This window comes from Coffea arabica, chromosome 5e (assembly GCF_036785885.1).
Source record: "Coffea arabica cultivar ET-39 chromosome 5e, Coffea Arabica ET-39 HiFi, whole genome shotgun sequence".
NCBI lineage: Eukaryota > Viridiplantae > Streptophyta > Magnoliopsida > Gentianales > Rubiaceae > Coffea > Coffea arabica.
In genome coordinates, this window is record NC_092318.1 from 26,034,622 (window position 1) to 26,050,087 (window position 15,466).

Below are 15,466 nucleotides of genomic sequence, written 5' to 3' on the forward strand. Positions count from 1 at the left end.
GCTCTCAGGAGCTAATTTCCACCTGCTTCGCCACGGCTCGATCCGATACCCCCTCGTGATGACACTCCGTTATTCGAGTAGGTATTATGTCCGTAGAAACTTCACTTATTACTTTCTCTATCCATCATTCCACCCTCTCGGATCCGTAACCAAACACGCACAAAAAGGGCGATACTCGACGAGTATGCCGAACAAGACCTCAAGAGATCGAGTTTTGTTTTAAGAACATGCACGAAAAGGGCGATACTCCACGAGTATGCCGAAAAAGATCTCCAAAGATCAAGTTGTGTTTTGTTATTCTCTTGGTTTATCAAGCTTTTCGACCAAACCCATGCCGGCTCGAGTTGCAAGATTGGCTAAGAGAATTGGGCATCCCCATAAGTCGAGGACGTTCACTCCACTCGACAACACGACATGCACACAAAAACAAGTATATTTTGCCGATGAGATTCACTCTAATCGACTTTAAAAATCAAGTTTAATGCAAGTAAAGTTCGAGTAAAGGAGAACGAGTGCGATAAAGTACACACTCGTCTCATCAAGTAACATTCACGCATATAAGCAAGATAGATCAAGTACATACATCAAGTCATGCACTTGACACTCACCTAGTCAAAATAAGAGTGGTGCATCATCAAGTATTTAGGCATCCCTTGTGAGATCCTCTTGAAGGTATCCTTGAGTGGCTGAGCAAATAATTTACAATTACACACTATCACTTTTAAACCCCTTATTAACAAGAAAGAGATTGTACACTTGTACAATCTAAGAAAAATCATGAAAGAGAGCCTTAATTACTCGTAAATCGAGGCTCAAAAGTGGGGTTTAATAATACAAGGAAAACTGATTTTCATCTTTGAAATCAACTGTAAAATGGTCAAGCAATATCGAAGGGAAATGGAGAGTTTCTAAAAACTCAATTCCCTTCAAGTTCAGAAATCCCATATTTGAGGTGCAATCTTTGCAAAATCGTATCTTACACTCCGTAGGTCCAAAATTGGAAAACTTGGTACCGTTGGAAACTACTTCCAAAGTACTAAAAGTTCCTACAAGGCACTTTTCCATGATTCAAAATGGAAGACAATCAAATTTTGGCTTCAAGTTGCTGATTTGGACTCCCAAGACAGATTTGGGGTTAGTTTTTGGCAAACTTTGGAAATTCGACAAAATTCACAGAATGTGAACTAGCCTCTCAAATTTGAAACTCAATTAGAGTTACAATCAAAGTTTAAAACACAATAAACGGAACAAGAATCGGAGTTTTGAGCGCCAGGATATAGCAGCTCAAATTTGGTTCAAAATGACGACCATTGGGCAATTTTCCAGATTTGAAACACAATCTTTGGGACTTCAATTGGGCATTGAAATAGACTTGAAATAGAACCAAATTTGCTATGATTACACTACCATATAAGGGCTACTCCTCTGTCAAAGTTCACTTGAAAATTCACAACAGAAGGTAGTTAACTAAAGGGAAAATCGTTCAAAACGTCCCTCACATTTTACAAGATGACTTTTTTCGTCCCTTACTTTTAAAAATGTAATTTTACATCCTTTACAAATTAACATTGGCCAAATTTGATCCCTACCTAGGTTTCTGACTAATTTTTTGCCGGAATCCACCACATGACTTGCATGTGATCATTTTTTAAGGGCAAAATTATCAAATAAATTTTTTACATAATCTGATTCATAGTTCCTCACATTTCATGAAATGAATTTTTCTATCCCTCACATTTTTCAAAATGAATTTTTTCATCCCTCATTGGTCATGTGTATGAATAACTTTTTTTCTATAAACCCACGTATATGTTTATTTAATTTTACCTGAATAGTACGAATAACATGTAATTTATCTCTATTGGATTTCATCTAAACATGCTAATCGTAGTTATACACATGCTATTCAATAAATATATATAGGGGCTTAAAACTAATAATTTTGTTTGAAACCCATGTACATATTTATATGATTTCACCATTTGAACCTATTTAATATTTGTGACATTTCTCTTTTGGTAATAATTTATTTATTGAATTGTATAATAAGGTTATCTAATTAATGGGTCCTAACTCGAATTCTATAATTGTGCTAACAAATTTCAGTTTAAATATGAAATTTTTACTCGACACTTTTAAGACCAACAGTTGAATTACTTGCCTTGTGATTATTTTAAAATTTGAAAATGCCAATCACTTATTTCTTTTGTCATAATTTTCTTTTGTTTATTTTTTTTGTCCAAATTTAATTTGATATAAACACTTGATAATATTTAGGATTAAATGTTTTCTTTATTTTCAAATTTTGAGTAAAAAAATGAATATAAGTGAAAAACTAACAATTTTTTTAACTCATTTATATATCTATTTGATTTCACTTGAGCAGTATGAATAGTATGTAATATATCTCTATTTTATTTCACATGCTATTCGTACTGTTCAGGTGAAATCAAATAGATATATACATAGATTTTAAAAAAAATTATTTACACACATGATCAATAAAAAGATGAAAATTTTCATTTTGAAAAATGTGAAGGATGAAAAAATTTATTTTGTGAAATGTAAGGGATGAAAAAATTTATTTTATGAAATGTGAAGGGTTATGAATCGAATTATATAAAATTTAATTTGACAATTTTGCCCTTAAAATATGATCACGTGCAAGACAAGTGGTGAATTCCGACAAAAAAATAGTCAGAAATCTAAGTAGGGACCAAATTTGACCAATGTGAATTTGTAAGGGATGTAAAATTACATTTTTAAAAGTGAGGGACGAAAAAAGTTAATTTGTAAAATGTGAGAGACGTTTTGAGCGATTTTCCCTTAACTAAACTACCAAAATTCAAGGGAATCCGAAGACAAATCTGTCTTCAAGCTTCCGTTTTCAGTTTTCAAACATTTGGCCAATGAAATCATCTCAAACATGGTTCATTTATGGAGGAAAAGTCTAAGAAACATCCAACATATATTTGGTAGGTGGTTAACACCGAGAATTTCAAAATAACAAGTCCCAATTCAAATTAAGGCATTCAACTAGCCAAAAAGAGGGTTTCCATCACTGAGACAGTTTTGTAATTCGGCCGCAATTCACTCAATTCAATAGGGAATTGAGCGTGGTTGGTGGCGTTGGAAACTACATTCATAAGGCTACAATTTCATAGAAGGAATCATTTTCAAATTCTGTCCATAACTAGCTCATATTTAAGCAACAATTTGCAGTACTTAACAGGGTCTCTAACACAGCCGAGAAACAGGACAGGTGAATTTGAAAGGCTGGTACGGTTCACTCAAGTGGAATCAGGGTATGAATTTTATACCGTTAGAAAACTGGAAGTGTCTAATTTCTAATGCCGCAAACAACACTCAATTTCAACATTGGAGCAAAGAGTTATAGTCATTTGAAATTCACTGCCAGAGCAACTCTGGACACGTTTTCCAGCCATGAACCCATTTCGAAAATTCAACTTTTGGCCAACCAAATCAAGTGATTTTTGGTGAAAACTTTGCAAACAACCTATACAACATATCTACATCAAAACCAAGTCAATTTAACCAAAAAAAATTGCACCTAGAGGCGCGGGAAATGTGACGCCCCGAAAAAAAAAATGAGTTTGAGAACCCGGAAATTTTCTAATTTTCTAGGGTTTATTTTTTAAACGCCCGCCTTTTCTGCATTTTCTTGATTAGAAAAATTCCCCAGATAAAGTTTATGAGCAAAAATCATTTTCAAACGATTTTTCTAGTATCGGTTAGTTTTTGAGAAATTAAAAGCTTATTTTGGACGTGGGACCCGCAAGTGCGGTAAATGCATTATATTTTTGACAACTTGTTGGAATTTTGTATTAAGTGATATTATTTTACAAAGTGTTAAGATATTTGTATTGGAGAGACAAAAAGATAAGTTTTGAACCAAAAGGGTGACAAGTGTCATCTTCCTATTCAACCTTGACTTTGACCATTATTTCTTACCTTTACTAATACTCAATTTTGACCCAAAAAGCACCCAAATTTCTTCAAGCTTGGCCGAGCCTCTCTAGCTAAGAAGAAAGAAAAACTCTCCAAGATTCTTGCTTCCATCTTGCTTGAGTGTAATCATCCAACCATTTGATCTTGTTTCTACTCCATAAAATCTCTCCATTTGGTACTAGAAAGTGATTTGGTGAAGTGTTTAAGGAAGCTAAGGTGTCCAACAACTCTCCCTCTCTTGTTTACTAGGTGAGTGGTGATTGAACTTCCTCCTACACTTAATGAAGCTTAAGTTGTGCTTAATGGTAGCTAAAGTGATGAATTTGTGGTTTATTTCTTGGTTTGAGAGGAATTGGTGAAGTTTTCAATTTATTGAGGAATTTTCTGGTTTAATATGAATGTGATGTTGTGGATATCTTTGATGATGGGAATTGATGGTTAATGACTATAGTAGGTGTACATGATTGGTAATTGTAACCAATTTTGGGTTTGGAAGGAATTTGAGAAAGTTAGGGTTTCATAACCCCCTTTCTGTCCGGTTTTGTATTATATGGTTAGAGGCCGAATTGGCCTTGACTCAAAACATAAAAGTTGTAGGTATTGATGTTTTAAGGGTGCCTGTAAAATTTCAGGTCAATTGGAGTAGTGTAGAATGAGATAAGCCGAAATTACTATTGCTGTTCTGGGTTCATCAGGATGTTAGAACTGTGTCTGAAATGGGTTGTTTTGACTGGAATGTTTTTGGATTTGGGTGTTGAGGTCTTCTGATGAAATGTAGCTTGATGTCCTAGCTACCATATTCCTTTGGAATTTCTGCATTTGGACCTGTTTAGACTGAGTTGTACTGATTACAGTATAGTGTAATTTGTAAACCTGCAATTACGGTTCTGGTTTGTTATTTGGCATATTTGACTTAGTTGTGCTGGGATTTGTGTGACATCCCAACTTTTAAGATGTTATTGTTTTACGGTTTCTTTAGTTCATTTTATTTTAAAACATTATTTTGTCAAAGGAAGATACTAAAGTTATTTCTTTGGGTTTGATTTAAAACCTTATTTTGTTTTAAAAGACTAGAAACCCTAAAATTTTAATTAAAAAAAAAACCCTAGCTTACTTGTGACTGGGTTTAAATCCCTCATATTTGACTCAAAACCCTAATTTTATTCTATGGAATTGTGAAATTCATCACACTTTTCTTAAAATTCTTTTTATTTGGAATTATTCATTGAATATGGCCCTACTACCCAATCATCCCTCAATAAGTGCAAATAGACCTAGAAAGTAGGGTTTCACTTTTGGATTTAAGATTGGAGCAAAATTAGGGTTTTCGCGATTTTCCGCCGGATGAATTTTCGGTACGAAGCAAGGACTAAATTTGGTGATTAAAAGTGACTTTTAAGTGAGAAATAATATGTGATTAGGAGCAATGATATAAAATTGGTGAATAGAAAGTAAAAATCCTAGTACGGGGGATTTAAGGAAAAACAGTGCGAATCGACGTGTACCGGGTACTACCGATTTAACCACCACTTTCTTACCATACAAGCTTGTCACTAATTGAGCAAAATATCTTCCCTCTCATGATTACCTATTGACCAACATATGTGGCCCAAAATGCAAGGAAAGAAAGAGAAAATTGTGTGGTTGAGGTTGAGCCAAGTGTTGGCCAACATGTGGACTAAATTAAACCTTATCTCTCCTACCTTCTTATAAGACAAACTAAGCTCTTTCTTCTTCATTTTTTTCTTGCTTATGGACGAAATTGTTGAGAGAGAAAAGAGAGAGCAAGAGAAACCATTTTTTTTTCTTCTTGATTTGCACTAACCAAGTGAGGAAATGAAATTTTAAACCGATTAAAGAGTGAGTTGTGATCTTGGGAAGCTAGGGGAACTAAAAATTTCCAAAGGAGGTGAAGTATCACTCTTCCAAGCTTTGTCTTTGAGGTATAAAATCTGATCTATGGCTTTGATCATTTTACTCTTGTTTAAGATGTTAAATAGTTCATGTTTTGGGTTAGATTACAAGTTATACAAGTTGTTGTGATGATTTTTGGATGATATAAGTGAGTTAGGATTTGATAAATTTCTGCCCAAACTTGCTATATGGTTACTATATGTTGAATATAAGATTATACAAGGGGATTTGGTAGTGATTGGAACAAGAAATTTGAGAAAGTTTCATTGAAGAACAAAAATTCCAGATTCTGGAAAATTTTCCCCCTTTTTCTGTCCGGTTTTGTAGCCTCATGTTAGCGGCTGATTTGGCCTTAGGTAAAAACATGAAAGTTGTAGAGAATGGTATTTTATAGTTGTGTACAAAATTTCAACTCAATCGGAGCAACGTATCTTGTGAAAAGACCAAAATACCCTCGCTGTTCTAGGTTACATTCCAGAGTTCCGCGTGGACAGTTTAGTCTTTTTGGTTGTGTTTATTCACTATAATCTGTTCAAATTTCACCATTTTCGAAAACATTAAAGTTTTAGTACACTGTCTTAGCTTTTAAACGCCTCCAAGAACACCTTAATCGGACCTTTGTAACCTGAGATATGACCATTCCAGTGTAGTGTGGTTAAATAGCCGACGAGTTGGATTTTGGTTCTGTAATTTGAGGATTTGACTAAGTTGCATTAGAAACTGGACTAAGTGGCATTAGAAACTGGACTAAGTGATCTTCATGAACATTGTAGGCCTTCATCTTAGCTTCGAATTGGTATAAGTTTCACCTCAATCCGATAAGCATAGCCTCGGATGTGCCATTCCGCAAAAACCCGTCAAAACTGTCTTTTGTAAACTTCGTTGCCACACTCGTTATTAACTTGACTTCTTGTTCTTGTACCGTATTGAGCCTATTGAATGGCTATTGAAATGAAATTATGTTATGGATAATCTTGGGTTTGATTGAGTAAAAGAATGAAGCCATAATGGCTGGAAATTAGGTAAATACAAAGGGCATGCTGCCCAAATTTACGCTCGAAGACTAGAAGACTATACTTATACTTTGTACTAGTAGTTATTCGGATTTTCTTTGGTTTACTTAAACTTTGGAGAGGTTTAACTGTAATATTTTCTCTTGGCTATTATTAGGGTTTCTTGGCGATTGAGAGTGTTATCCGGGAGGATACTTTGAACATTATTTTGCTTAAATAGGTGAGTGTTCTATATACGTTTTGTTTCTATGACTATGTGGATTGTTATGACTATGTGGTTATTTGTGAACATTTGATTAAATGTTAATTGTTTTCTACGATTTCTAAAATGAACTTTTGCTAGGTGAGTGTGTACTTTATCGCACTCAACCTAAATAAATATGAGATTTTGGTGTTTAAATGTTGAAATATTAGTTGCGCATGAATGTAAGCCTTTTGGCTGAACTTGGGCCCCGCCTCGGTTACTGACCTACTCGAGCCAGGACTGGGCTCGGTCGGGTAGGTTGGAACCCTGGACAACCGTCGGTATACTCGAGTATTACCACTGGAGGGATAAGGTGATGGCCAGTCAACCGTGGGGATTCAGAAGTTATAAGGTGCAGAGGACCGACAAAGTTCCACCGGAACACCGTATCCTTCAGTATCTGGTTACCGCGTATCATGATAATTGTTCCATGCTAAAATGCCAACATGAAATCATGTGCTATACCTGTGATATGCTCCATACCTGTAATAAGTCCCAACCACTCATGAACTATACATAAGGTTTTCTGGATTAATTGTCATTACATGATTAATGTTCCTTGTTTAATTACTTGTTTATATATATAGAACCTCACTGGGCTTTTTAGCTCATACCACGTCAATTGTTTTCCTTAGCAGGGGAAGGCGAGCAAGGACGAGAGTTCTGTATAGTCTAGTTGATCTAGTTCTTTGGCCTTGTAATGGTTCTCGCCCTAGTGCTTGGCACGGGCTGGTTGTGTGAGGAATGAGAACCCTTGTATATTCGATGTTTGTACTTGAATGGTAAAAACTTTGAAGACTTCTGGTGTGTAGAAGTTTCTTATCTTTTACTTGAGCATCTATTGTCTATGGATGTATATACATGATACGAGTGAGTGAGTCTTGGCGAGAGTTGGGCAGGCAACCCGCCGAACTCTCTGGTACGCACTAGGGTGAGGTGGGGCCGTCACAATTTGGACTGAGTGACCTTCTACATTGTTGTAGCCCTGGTTCTTAGCTTCGAAACGGTGGGTATTGGACCTCCATCCGATACTCGTAGTACCTTTGGTGCCATTACCGCAAAAGGACGTCAAAACTGTTTTTCTGGTTTTGAGCTTAACTTTCATTTCCGGACTTTTCCCTAGCTTGACTTGTACTAGTACTACTTGGAGCTTGCTGAATGGCTATTGGATGAACTTGTTGTTGTGTGTGTACCTTTGGGATGGAATGAGGAAATAATGAAGCCATGATGGCTGGAAAAGTAAGCAAATTTAGGGGAAGTGCTGTCCGAACTTTGAAGGGATTTGTTTGCATTGAGTTTGTGATCTAAGACTCGGATTTGAGCAAGGCAATGATATATGATGGATGGTTTCTGAGCCATGGAGGTGAGTGACCCTAAACTATTTCCAAAGTACTTGTGAAATGTTTCTTACATTATTTACTTTTGAACTGTTTCCAAAGCTACTTTTGAACTGTTTTCTTGCATATCATGCGTGCTTATATGAAAGTGTTCCTTGTTTGATATATTTCCTTGACTTCATGACTTGTATTATTGATTGATAACGTGATACGTGCTTTGAATGATTTCCAAAACGAGCTTTCTAGGCGAGTGTGTATTTTATCGCACTCGACCTAAATCAATGTGAAATTTTCATGATTAATGATTAAATGCTACTTGCGCATGAATGTAAGCCTTTTTGGGCTGAACTGGCCATTGCCCCTTGTTACCGGTCGTCTCGAGCCAGAAGCGGACTCGGTCGGGCGATTAGGGACCTGGGTGAACGTTTGGTATACTCGAGTATTACCTTTGTAGGTTGGTGGAGGTTGGTGGAAAATGATGCAATTTCAAATGAAAAAAAAAAGGAAATGACAGGAGAACGAACGTATCTTTTCATGAATGTTACTATCGCTTTCCATTGTACATGTTTCTTGAATTATTGATACTCCATATTTAATGTTTTGTAAATGTTGTAATTGTTTCTGAACTTATCATTTGATTTATGACATCATTGAAAAGAAATATTGTTAAACCGATTTGATTACTGATTTTCTGGTTACTCGCTGAGCTTCTAGCTCACCCCAAAAATATTTTATTCCCCTCCACAGGGCTCAAGGCGAAGGAAGGGCTTGTAGTACTTGTGCACGTGATTGGATGGCCTATGTTTTGTACAATTTGGATTTGGAATCATTTTATGTATAGTTGGGAATTGTTTCCGCTGCAATTGTGACATGTAATTATTGGAGAATGTGATGTAATATTTGAGATTTATATTACAATTTATTTGAGGACTTTAGTGAACGACTGAGTCCCAGCGAGAGCTGGGCTGGCGGCCCGCCGAACCCTCTGGTTCGCCTTAGGGGGAGGTGGGGCTGTGACAGTTGGTATCAGAGATTAGGCTTCAGATCTCTGTAGTGTATCCTAGGCTTGAAGTTTAGGATGCCGAACTGTGGGTTTGGTTTTTAGTGATTCTTGCGGGATGTCTCGACTTGATTGGTACAAGAGGGAATGTCGAGGACGACATTCTTTTAAGGAGGGGAGATTGTGACGCCCCGAAAAAAAAAATGAGTTTGAGAACCCGGAAATTTTCTAATTTTCTAGGGTTTATTTTTTAAACGCCCGCCTTTTCTGCATTTTCTTGATTAGAAAAATTCCCCAGATAAAGTTTATGAGCAAAAATCATTTTCAAACGATTTTTCTAGTATCGGTTAGTTTTTGAGAAATTAAAAGCTTATTTTGGACGTGGGACCCGCAAGTGCGGTAAATGCATTATATTTTTGACAACTTGTTGGAATTTTGTATTAAGTGATATTATTTTACAAAGTGTTAAGATATTTGTATTGGAGAGACAAAAAGATAAGTTTTGAACCAAAAGGGTGACAAGTGTCATCTTCCTATTCAACCTTGACTTTGACCATTATTTCTTACCTTTACTAATACTCAATTTTGACCCAAAAAGCACCCAAATTTCTGCAAGCTTGGCCGAGCCTCTCTAGCTAAGAAGAAAGAAAAACTCTCCAAGATTCTTGCTTCCATCTTGCTTGAGTGTAATCATCCAACCATTTGATATTGTTTCTACTCCATAAAATCTCTCCATTTGGTACTAGAAAGTGATTTGGTGAAGTGTTTAAGGAAGCTAAGGTGTCCAACAACTCTCCCTCTCTTGTTTACTAGGTGAGTGGTGATTGAACTTCCTCCTACACTTAATGAAGCTTAAGTTGTGCTTAATGGTAGCTAAAGTGATGAATTTGTGGTTTATTTCTTGGTTTGAGAGGAATTGGTGAAGTTTTCAATTTATTGAGGAATTTTCTGGTTTAATATGAATGTGATGTTGTGGATATCTTTGATGATGGGAATTGATGGTTAATGACTATAGTAGGTGTACATGATTGGTAATTGTAACCAATTTTGGGTTTGGAAGGAATTTGAGAAAGTTAGGGTTTCATAACCCTCTTTCTGTCCGGTTTTGTATCATATGGTTAGAGGCCGAATTTGTGAGGCCCCAGACATGAAAGTTGTAGGTATTGATGTTTTAAGGGTGCCTGTAAAATTTCAGGTCAATTGGAGTAGTGTAGAATGAGATAAGCCGAAATTACTATTGCTGTTCTGGGTTCATCAGGATGTTAGAACTGTGTCTGAAATGGGTTGTTTTGACTGGAATGTTTTTGGATTTGGGTGTTGAGGTCTTCTGATGAAATGTAGCTTGATGTCCTAGCTACCATATGCCTATGGAATTTCTGCATTTGGACCTGTTTAGACTGAGTTGTACTGATTACAGCATAGTGTAATTTGTAAACCTGCAATTACGGTTCTGGTTTGTTATTTGGCATATTTGACTTAGTTGTGCTGGGATTTGGACTGAGTGACCTTCTACATTGTTGTAGCCCTGGTTCTTAGCTTCGAAACGGTGGGTATTGGACCTCCATCCGATACTCGTAGTACCTTTGGTGCCATTATCGCAAAAGGACGTCAAAACTGTTTTTCTGGTTTTGAGCTTAACTTTCATTTCCGGACTTTTCCCTAGCTTGACTTGTACTAGTACTACTTGGAGCTTGCTGAATGGCTATTGGATGAACTTGTTGTTGTGTGTGTACCTTTGGGATGGAATGAGGAAATAATGAAGCCATGATGGCTGGAAAAGTAAGCAAATTTAGGGGAAGTGCTGTCCGAACTTTGAAGGGATTTGTTTGCATTGAGTTTGTGATCTAAGACTCGGATTTGAGCAAGGCAATGATATATGATGGATGGTTTCTGAGCCATGGAGGTGAGTGACCCTAAACTATTTCCAAAGTACTTGTGAAATGTTTCTTACATTATTTACTTTTGAACTGTTTCCAAAGCTACTTTTGAACTGTTTTCTTGCATATCATGCGTGCTTATATGAAAGTGTTCCTTGTTTGATATATTTCCTTGACTTCATGACTTGTATTATTGATTGATAACGTGATACGTGCTTTGAATGATTTCCAAAACGAGCTTTCTAGGCGAGTGTGTATTTTATCGCACTCGACCTAAATCAATGTGAAATTTTCATGATTAATGGTTAAATGCTACTTGCGCATGAATGTAAGCCTTTTTGGGCTGAACTGGCCATTGCCCCTTGTTACCGGTCGTCTCGAGCCAGAAGCGGACTCGGTCGGGCGATTAGGGACCTGGGTGAACGTTTGGTATACTCGAGTATTACCTTTGTAGGTTGGTGGAGGTTGGTGGAAAATGATGCAATTTCAAATGAAAAAAAAAAGGAAATGACAGGAGAACGAACGTATCTTTTCATGAATGTTACTATCGCTTTCCATTGTACATGTTTCTTGAATTATTGATACTCCATATTTAATGTTTTGGAAATGTTGTAATTGTTTCTGAACTTATCATTTGATTTATGACATCATTGAAAAGAAATATTGTTAAACCGATTTGATTACTGATTTTCTGGTTACTCGCTGAGCTTCTATCTCACCCCAAAAATATTTTATTCCCCTCCACAGGGCTCAAGGCGAAGGAAGGGCTTGTAGTACTTGTGCACGTGATTGGATGGCCTATGTTTTGTACAATTTGGATTTGGAATCATTTTATGTATAGTTGGGAATTGTTTCCGCTGCAATTGTGACATGTAATTATTGGAGAATGTGATGTAATATTTGAGATTTATATTGCAATTTATTTGAGGACTTTAGTGAACGACTGAGTCCCGGCGAGAGCTGGGCTGGCGGCCCGCCGAACCCTCTGGTTCGCCTTAGGGGGAGGTGGGGCTGTGACAGGAAAGGCAGGCCAGAACCGGCCCTTCAACATGCATCACTTCCTTTGATTTTCTTTTCACTCTTTTAACTTAAATCCACTAGATTAACACTTAATCAACACAAATAACATCCAAACTCATCAAATCAGATCATCAAGTCCATTTTAGGATTTCATAGAGCCCACTCACATGATTTTCAACAATCCAAAGCTACCCACATGAAGCTACAAGCTTCTAAGTGTAATCTAACTTACAAAAGCTAAGATTCAAGGGTTAGATGATTAGCTACCTCCTTAGATGATGAAGACCAGAATTTTTGGCCACAAGAAGCTCAAGAAAACCGTGAGAATGAATCTCCTTTCCTAGCCCAAGATGATCTCCAAGTTATTTGCTAGTTGTGGTATGAATTTGAGAGGATTTGGTGCAAGAATGTGAGATGAGATGAAGAAATTTTTTGGTCTTCTTCTCCTTGGTGTTGCACGGCTGCTTGAGAGAGAGAAGGAGAGTTGTTGGCTGATGGTTGAGGCTTCCTTGAGAAGTTTAAGAGTTTGTGGCCAAAATTACTCCAAAAGTCAACTAAGAATAGTGCGCGTACGCGCGCGTTTCGTGCTCGTTTCCTCTCGGTTTTGTTTCACTTGTGCACTAAACCTCTAATGCACTTCCGTTGATACTATTATTATTCACCCTTAATAGTCTAAAAATAAAGGTCTAAAGTCCCTCAATTAATCGCGCGCGCGAAAACGCGTACTTCCGATTTGTGCGTGATAGAGTGAAATTTCTAAGAAATTCTCAGAATGATAGTATTGCTAACTAATACTTGAGTACTTAAACATAAAAATAACCAATTTAGGGTAAGCCAATAAATAAGTGAATAAATCAATAAAATAAATAAATAAATAGATATAAGAATTACGAGTCCTCAAATCTCCAAGGTCACTGTACTCCCAAATCGACTACTGCCTCCAAACACGTTTTCACTAAATCTCACTAAACGAGCTTTCGAAAATTAAATTTATTAACGGGACATTTTAAGAATATATGCAAGTCATAGTTCCATGTAAATGGTTCCAAAAGGGTTAAAATAAATTATTCGAAGAAAACGAATGAATAAATATTTAAATAAACTAGTAATATACGATAAAATAAGAAAATTTTCGGGTCCTCACATATACACGCCCAAATATATCAAGGTGCTTACAATCCAAGTACAACCAACCCTAGTCGAGCACTAGCGCGAGTACAATTGCAAAATCCAAAAAAACTAGACTACGCAAGCCTGTACAAGTCTCACGCCTCGCTCGTATCCCCTGTAAGGAAAACAAAACCAAAGGAATGAGCTAAAAACCCAGTGAGGTTCCATACACATAATCGAGCAATTAAATCCAGGACATTAATCATTTAATAGCAAATAATCCAAAAAATATTTAACATATAAAAGCAATAATAACTCACTCATTAAAAGGATACATCCTCACGTGGAGCCATTCGGTCATTCGTTCGCCAACCATTTTTCTTATTCGTCCAACATTAGAAAACATTTGCAAGTGAAAACTCCTCCAATGTTTTTGACATTCATTCATTCATTTCATTTCCCGCCACTAGCCAATTCATTGGCCAGTCTTCACCAATCTTCGTGGTCATACTCCAGTATACCAAGCATTATCCCAGGGTCACCAATCACCTGACCGAGTCCGCTTCTGGCTCGAGTCGACTGGCAACGAAGGGCAAGGGTCCAGTTCAGCCAAAAGGCTTACATTCATGCACAAGTAGCATTTAATCATTAAAAATTTCACGTTCATTTAGGTCGAGTGCAATAAAGTACACACACTCGCCTGGCAAAAATTCATTTTAACAATCATTGAAAACATTTAACATTTAATCAAACATTCACAACAATCCGCAGTCATTTGAAGCATAACCTATAAAGAACATTGACCAATTTAAGCAAAATAATGTCAAAAGTTTCCTTCCAGATTATGCCCTTGATCACCGACAAACCCTAAGAATAACCAATCCCAAATTGAAGTGACCAAAGGTAATTCAAAGTTTTCGAGAGAAAACTAACACCTTTCATCTTAGTTGATACCGAATCTTGGTCAAAACAACTCATATACTAATATTGAAATGCATTCAAGGCTACATATGTAACTTAAGATCCAACTAACCCTAAACTCAAACCTTACATCTCACTAATATTCATAAAAGCAAGTAATAGATATTTGGGCAGCATGCCCTTTGTATTTTGCTATTTTCCAGCCATTTATGGCTTCATTTTTTTTCCTCAACTCAGCCCAAATTCACACATAAGCAATCTTAACACAACAGCCCTTCAACTAGGCTCAATGTCATCCAAATACAAGGCAATTCTAGCAATGCAACCATAAAAATCAAAGTTGGAAACCAGTTTTGAACACGAATGGCTAAGTAGCAGGTTTGACATCTTCCGGTGTTTTGGTCGTATTTGAAGCTACGCTTATCGGATTGAGGTAAATTTTATGATGTTTCGAAGATAAGACATAGACCTACATTTCCTATGAAGACATTGACACCTAGTTCATGCATTTTCAGGGTCAAAATGTGCAATCTCAGAGAAAATAGAAAGCTGCCTGTGAAATAGGGCTTTTGGCAGTCAGGGGTATTTTAGTCATTTAGCATGCTACAGTACTCCAATTGATCTGAAATTTTACAGGAAGATACTTAACTCCATTCCCTACAACTTTCATGTTTTGACCTAGACCTGATTCGGCATCTAACATGGACCTATATGCAGGTTAGGAACAGGACAGATTCATCATTAATGCTGGAAATTTGATGTTTTAATGCTTAAAACTAACACTCATGCCTTTAATCATTACCCCAAGTCCCTATCCAAGCTCATAAACATCATATACTAAATAAACAACCTTAATCACAACTGAAATTTACAAACCCTAGCTGAAAATTATAAGCTAATAAGCAAGACCATGAAATCTTCCATAAAATCCATCACTATCAAGCCATGTATTGCTTCAATTGCAAAATAAGAAAGAAAAAGATAGGTTTCTAGTATAATACCACAAAACCCCCAAAATAAGTTGTGATACAAGGACTTTCTTCCTCCCAAAAGTCGCACCA